The sequence below is a fragment of the Alosa sapidissima genome, chromosome 8 (assembly GCF_018492685.1).
Source record: "Alosa sapidissima isolate fAloSap1 chromosome 8, fAloSap1.pri, whole genome shotgun sequence".
NCBI lineage: Eukaryota > Metazoa > Chordata > Actinopteri > Clupeiformes > Clupeidae > Alosa > Alosa sapidissima.
In genome coordinates this window covers 13902422-13910215 of record NC_055964.1, presented here as the reverse complement: position 1 = coordinate 13910215, position 7794 = coordinate 13902422, and positions in this window count along the sequence as shown.

Genomic DNA, 7794 nt, shown 5'->3' with positions numbered 1-7794 from the left:
GCCCTTTGCCACCATATGGCTTCGGAGGAGTCCCTCACCTGCAGTGGCATATCACAGTGACTGAGAAAGGAAACAGGGGATGAGAGGGAAGAGAAATAGAGGAGAGTACAGGAAGGGGAAGAGTGGAGAGGAGAGAGGAGGAGAGAAGAAGAGTGGAGAGGAGAGGAGAAAAGTGGAGAGGAGAGGGGAAGAGAGGGGAGGGGAGGAGATAAGAGGAGAGGAGAGGGGAAGAGTGGAGAGGAGAGGGGAAGAGTGGAGAGGAGAGAAGAAGAGTGGAGAGGAGGGGAAGAGTAAGTAGTGGATGGGGGAAGTCCACTGTGACTCTCATCCCTCCTCTCACCCCAGAAACCCACTGATCTGTGAAGGACGGCCCAGAAGAATGACAAGCTCACAGCAATACTCACCCTTAGTGACCGATACAACTGTCGTTCCCTTCCCTTTAGCCTGTTGATTTGTTTTTTTATATATATATTTTTTGTGCAATTTTATTTAAGTAAAATACAACCCCAGGGGGTACAGGGGCCACTTATAATGTATCGTTCATGCTGGCCATAAAGGGGAATCATTCATAGCTGACAGTGGAGGAACAGTGAAGTGTCTAAAAGGGGAGCAGGCATTCACAGCCCCACCCCACCACCCCACTGCAGAACTGTCTCTAGCCCACAAAGGGACTTCCTGTGGCTGAAGGGCCAGCTCCTGGGCTTATTACCGCTCCGGCTCTGGAGAGTCTTCAAGCCCCTGGCTGTAATGAAGACCTCTTGAATGCACTGGGAGTCTCTGCAATTCAGTACAGATTGTGTCTTTGCTCTGATACCTGAAGTACCACCAAATGACACAGTGTTTTGTTGGACAATTGAATAATTCCATGCCCACCCCAGGCCTAGTATGTCTTGATAGGCCAGGTTTGTTTTCTTTTCATATATTTTTTTTTCTGGGGATTTTGTCCGGGATAAGGATCATTGATATGAGGTGTATTATTCACAGAAGGGGGGAATGAAGGGGGAAACATCAAATGCAAGCCTGAGAGAGCAACATTGGATCAATTTGATATGATTACAAAGACATTGTCTCTAAAAGCTGGCTGCCACAGTCACAAATTAGACTGGAGGAAAATTATACTGGGTATGGATTATGTGAACATAGGCATGATTTTTGTCTCCAAAATGTAAAACAGTCTTGTATTTTGATCCTGGTCTGTTGACCTAAGGAACATACACTTGAATTGATCTGATCATGAAAATGCCAGTGATATCATTGATCTTGCATGCTTCATGTTTGATTTGTACAGAGGCCCTGGCGAAACATAACTTCCAAAGAGGCCGGCATAGGAAAGTAAAGTTAGACTGGGAATTAGAAGGATATTTTGGAAATGTAGAATTAAGGAAAAATTAAGAAAGTGCAGGTAAATATACAAGATTAGCAAATATGCATGTTATGTCAGTAACATGTACCTAGTCCATAAAGTATTACATTCATACATGTCTTCACAAGACATCATGACTGACGTAATATGTATTTTATGTTTACGTATAAATAGTCCACACTCAACACTCGATGAACTACTTCAATGTTGTAGTCGAAGCCCTTTTAGCTTGAAGTATCACATCTTCACGTTATTTTGAAAACTTGTATAAAATTGTATATGGGTGAATAATAAACATTTTATGTAAAGGCAAAGGCCTTTACTGTATGTATAGAGAAAAGAAGCTTTATTATACCAATTGTTATGAGGCATTATAAATACTTAATAAATGTTTATTTTATGATGCTCATAGTAAGAATCAACAACGTGTCTTCAAGCCAATTATGAAAAACTGAAAGAAAATTGTTTTAGATTTTATGACTGCCATACCTTTTATGATTAATAACTTTTCTGAGGATTTTATTTCACTAGCATTGAAATGATGTCAAGTTAAATTGAAAAGGTCAGTGGTGTTGAATCTTTGGTACAGTCTTGCCACTACTCAATGCCATTTTCACAAAATGCTTCATAAGCCTACATGTAAACTGTGAGCTATACGTTTCTACATTTGTGGTTAGCAATTGGTCGGTAAGACATGCATTAAACCCTTCACCAACCTACAATCCTGTTTTAGGAAGTCGACATGTTTAGCTCCATTTCTTATTGCCGTCAGCAACATATTTTGGGTGTGCTAATGTATCCTGTTTCTTTGCCAAGGGAGGTTGCTTTGATTGTACAAAGATCAGTCGGACAAGGTGACCTGTCCCATGTCCTTGTTTGGCAATGGATGGTGTCACAAGTTGGTACACCTTACAATTGATTTTGATCCAGTCTGTATGGAATAAACAATTCTTTCCAGAAAAGTGGAAGTTCAATTAAGCTAAATCATTTGGGATAAAACCTATACATTATAGGTGCAGCCATATGAAAGATTGATTTTTCAGCACACAATGATTCATGTCAAGCTATTTGTATTTTTCCTCTGCCGATGTTCTCCTTTCCACACACAGACATGCCTTCCGTGACACTATTATTTATTCATATAATTCACACTTGGGGATCCAGCTTTAAGCGGTTATTATGAACTAAGCTTTTTCACACCCTAATCTGCTTTTGTTCCTCATGTCGAGAATTATTCTCTTGAGCCCAGATGCTCCATCTCTGTCCCTCTCTGGGCTGACCCTTGCTTTGGTCAGGGCAGCCACAAAAGGAACCCAATAAGCACCTTCCTTCAACTCTCAAATGCAATCGAAGGTTTTAATGATCTGAATGGCATAAAATAACCAGCTGCAATTATTGATGTTGTCATCTTTTGGCATTATTATTTCCAGTCAGCTACTTTTTCTTTGTCTTCTTTTTGATCATAAGATTTTAGAATGTGGTGGTGGTGGTGTGTTGGGGTGGTGGAGGGGGGCCATAGTTTGTTTCTGTACTGTAATGTTGACTGTCATTCTTTCCTGCTAATGGATTTAATTATTCTTATTAAGGAGTGATTATGAGTAGCATGGTGCGGCCGTCCCTTTGTTTTGCCTTGTGGCTGATTAAAGGCATGGAGTGAGTACATTTGCCTCTCAGCAGCCTGACTTCACGGACCCCACCACACAATTAAGGGCTAACTAGATTATTGGGCTATGCCTCACAAAATTAATGACAAAAGGATGGGAAATATAAATAGTACATGTAGTACAATTTTTGAAGAAATAATTTATCTTCAAATGTTACTGTGGCATTCTAAATATATTGAATTAAAAAAATATTAACATAACATTTTTGCCAAATGTTAGTAATTTTACATCAGCAATTTCCCCCCAGTCTTGTTTTAGAGACATTGAATGGTCCAGTGAGGCCACTAGGCCAGCTCTAAATGACTGAACAATGACACCAAAGGAATTACATCGTAAGTCTCTAAATTTGACATCCTCTCAATGACAAAATAAAAAACAGCATTTCTGTCATGAATTTATATTACATTGAGATTTTTCACCATTATACTATACACAAGCATTAGTGATGTACAGTGACCCGGATCAGTCCTCCCTGTTATTTGTTACACATGTAATGTACCTCTCATATCCTAGTCTATATAGACTGTCAGTTGCAGTGTGCGGGTCCACTGAAGATCGGGGTCGCAAGGCTTTTAATTGATCCTGCGCATCAGGTCGCCTCTGGCCGTGCCAGGGACCTGGGTCAGTCCCTTGAGCCCAGCCTACACCAGAGGGCAGTCTTACCCCAACTATGCTATCCGTTAAAGCATCTCAATGACCCAGTCCTAATTCAGGTTTTCCACATCTATGGGAGACATAATGGATCTGTGAATAAGGAGAGTGCTGATTAGAAATCATTTATGTTTATGAACTCAGTATTGTCTCTCCGTAATGTCATCATTGTAGTGGAGCCATTCCTCACACATTTTTTTCCAACCTTTGCATTACATGGATCAAATAGCCGAAAGTGCAATGAAAGCTTAGAACAAAAGGAAAATTTGCTAACAATTGAATAAGGCTCCCACAGATTAGAGCTTCAAAAAGTGCCTGTCTGTAGAAATCAATGAGTAGCACACTCTCAGGCTAATTTAATTCAAAGCTAGCATGCCTCACTGTGCCACCACTTGCATTATCTCCTTATCACTGTCAGCCTAATGCAGGGACTAGCACAAAGGCAGCGTTTGTTTCCCACGTTACGGCCGCGGCTTTTCTCTCAAGGCGGGTTTCAGGTCTTGCGGTTCTGGTAGAGTAGGTACCGTCAGAGCACCACCTCACACAGTGGCTACGCAGCCCTGCCTGCTGACTGGCAGTGGGGCAGTTTCCCCTCCTGAGACCCTGGGGCCCCCTTGTCTGCCTTGTCCCTTTGTTAGACAGTGAGCCCAGTGAGCATATTGCCTGGAGCAGTCACTTTTAAAACTTGTGGCAGAAATTGTGCCTTTTCTGTCGTGTCACTTTGCCCTCTGATAGGGGTAATCGGTGCTGCCATGGCACGGGAAAAATATTTTACCACGGACACAAATGGATAACAATCGCACCTGTGAAGCAGAGTGTTTGTTTCAGCAAATATGTAAGAGGGAGCAAGCATTTCTTTTGTTTTGATAAATATTCCAGTTATCAGGCAAACAGAATTGAAGATTAATTGGTGACTGGTGGATAAGAAAGGGGGCAGAACTGTTTACATTTTTTTTGTGATTGCGAGATGTGAAATGCCTCATGTGCTACCCAGTACCCAAGCACAGCGTGGCACATCCATCATGTTTCAACCCTAATTAGACACTGATAAAGACTTTGTAAACTTCAATATGAAAACAAAAAAAATACATAGCCAACACTTGAAGATGCTGTAGTCATCCAGGTGAATGTAATTACTTGTGTGAATTTCCCAACATCAAAAGGAAATTAAGACCATTTCTCTATGCATAGTTAATGTTGAGTGAATACTCAATATAATTTCTGCCTGTGACTTCATTACAGACAGGTATCTTCAACAGTATTATTTGACTGTGACAAAACCTTGGAGGTATTTGATTTGTGTGCTGTTGCATTGGGAGAGGAGAGTGAAAACAGTGGATAAGTGTGGCATGTCAAGGGCACACCTCCTTTGGTGATGGGGGCACTTGACAGTGGTGTGCATTTACCTATTTTCAGACATGGCAGCTACTGTAATGGTTTTCACAAGGAGGTGCCCAAAGATTAGAAAATGAGATGCCATTTCAATGGCTCGTTTAAGAGTAGTATAAAGAGACAAACTGATATGGCCTTGTCTTGTACCATCTCATTGTGGTTATTATTGGGAAAAGCTCTCTTTAAGTGTCTCTGTTGTAGAGCGAAATAGTGGACAGACAATCTATACCTGACAGAGTGCACTCAACTTTTATTTTGTAATGACTGCAACAAATAGCAGCATGTTTGGAGTTTAAGAAGCTGCGCTTTGTAAACATCATCCCATATCATGACTAAGGATCAAAAACATCAATTTCTTTGGAACGGGTAAAACTATCTTTATATATCCTTTAAAATATAATTTTCTGATGTTAAGTTGAAAGCATATTTTGCTAACTGGTGGTCGATTTGGGCTAATTATGTGACTCAGGTTATCAGGGTTGTCTTATTACAGTAGACTGCTAGTACTGGTGCAACTGTACCATTCGGTGGTCCAGGAGAGAGAAAGTTATTGCTCGGAAGCATACCACTGCTTTTGTTGCTCACTATTGTCTACAGTCTATAGAAAAAAGGGAATTGCCATGACGAGTGTAAATAGTGTAGTATTTGTGTATTGGCGTGGCAAGGGAAGTTTTGGCTTAAATATTGATGATAAGGATGAATGTGCTAATGCCGAAATCTCTCAACCAATCAAATAGCTTTTGAAGGTGGAGTTCTGAGTGGAAGTTGATGAAGAGTACTTGTCTCAAGTCATGGGTGGGTGGGAACAGAAAAGCTATTCTTAATTCAGAGTGAGAATTGACAATCTACTCACATATTTTCATGGAGATGTTGTACTAGTAAGTTGTTGTGAATATGAAGAAGTCCAAAAATTACCTCAAGACTTATTCAATAGCCATTGCACTGCTCCCCGACTTAAAGGGACACCAGGCAAGCTTGATGCTTTTTCTCTACGAAACTCCCCCTCGCTTGGTCTGAAGCTCTTTTCCTTTTCTTTGCATCTTCCGTCAAGGGTTTTCGCTGCTTCTTAGCTGGCTCTGCCATTGCAACAATCGCTAGCGTTTCGTTAGCCTGCCTCTGTGCTGGATGTAAACTGATCCTGCTTCGGTCGACGGGTACGATACACTGAAGCGGGATATTCTTCCTACAGGCAGTAGGGGCGGGCGAGAGAGTCTTTATTCGCCCTGTAATGAGTCATTTAACCATATACCGACTTACGAAGATGAGTAATTAACACGAAAACGTTGCCTGGTGTCCCTTTAAGATTTAATGAGATAGGAATTAAATAAAAGAGTGCAACATCTCAAACCTGAGGTTATATCGGTTCACTTCCTGGTCAGAGGTTATCATTAACAGAAGATGGCATATTGGCTTCCCTTTTGTTTGCTCAGGTTAACAAACAACCGATGCAACACTGACTGACTCCTGACATTTTGGTCAGGGGCTAATTAAGGAAACAGAAACCAATTACTTTCAAGATGCAGACCAAGTAGGCCTACACACACAGGCAAACACACACACAGAGCAAGAGAGAGAGAGAGAGACTCAAATAACATCTGGCACATAGTGCACCAAAACTAGATAATTTTCCACCTGAAGACAAAACCACCTAAGTTGCTGCAATTAGCAGGAGGGAATTAACCCCAGTCTGTTAGCAGTGGATCAAACAAGTATGCAGAATATTCTTAACCTCTCACAACATGACCTGTCAATATTGTGTGTACACATTCATAATCACAGCCTGAGTAAAAATCATACTAGCGTTCTATAGGATGGACTGTTTTAGGCATTCAAGGAATGCAGTCTCTTGAATTTCCCCTTGGGGATCAATAAAGTATCTATCTATCTATCTATCTATCTATCTATCTATCTATCTATCTATCTATCTATCTATCTATCTATCTATCTGTCAAAAGATAATCTATGAAATATTACGGTGGGCCCTGTCACTGTCATTGTAGACTTTTATTTACTAGTGTGCTAATGACAGGTATTGACAGAGTTGCTTTTATCAAAGTGTTATTAACATGTTAGTAACCATTATGCATGTGCATATAATGCACGGCGTCTGCTTTATTAACCTGTAACTAATTCATGGTTGATGTACACATAAGCCCAACTTTCATGTTTGTGTCTGTGTAGACAGATGCCACACTCTTGATCTAATTTGACTTTAAATTGGTGAGGCATAATGAAGGAAAAGTACTGTAATTTGCTCCTGTGTGGATATACATGAGCCCTGACCCTCTTCAAAGCACACAAAATACCATTGGATGAGGAGAGGTGCCCCAAAATAACGCCATTTTCACACAATGAAGTCATTTTCGGGTGAAGGCCAGGGGACTGAAATCAGGACAATTTTCTTATTTTTCCCCTCTCCTTCTTTTTCTCTGTGAAGAGAAGAAAAAGGCATTGTTTCATGTGTATGTCTTGTTGACTATTCAGGGCTTTTGAGAGGTAAAATAAGCTACATTGAGATTCAGCTGTCAAAGTCTGGTCATCCCCACTGTACAATGAATGTGATTATTCCGATTGGGCATTTGACCTGTGCCAAACAAGGCCTCATACTGTAGATGAAGCTTCTCCTATGCCAATGTAGTTCTCAATGATCCAAAACATAAAACCCTTGACCAAAATGAAACATTAAAACAATATATTCACTCTGATATTATTGATATTATAGTT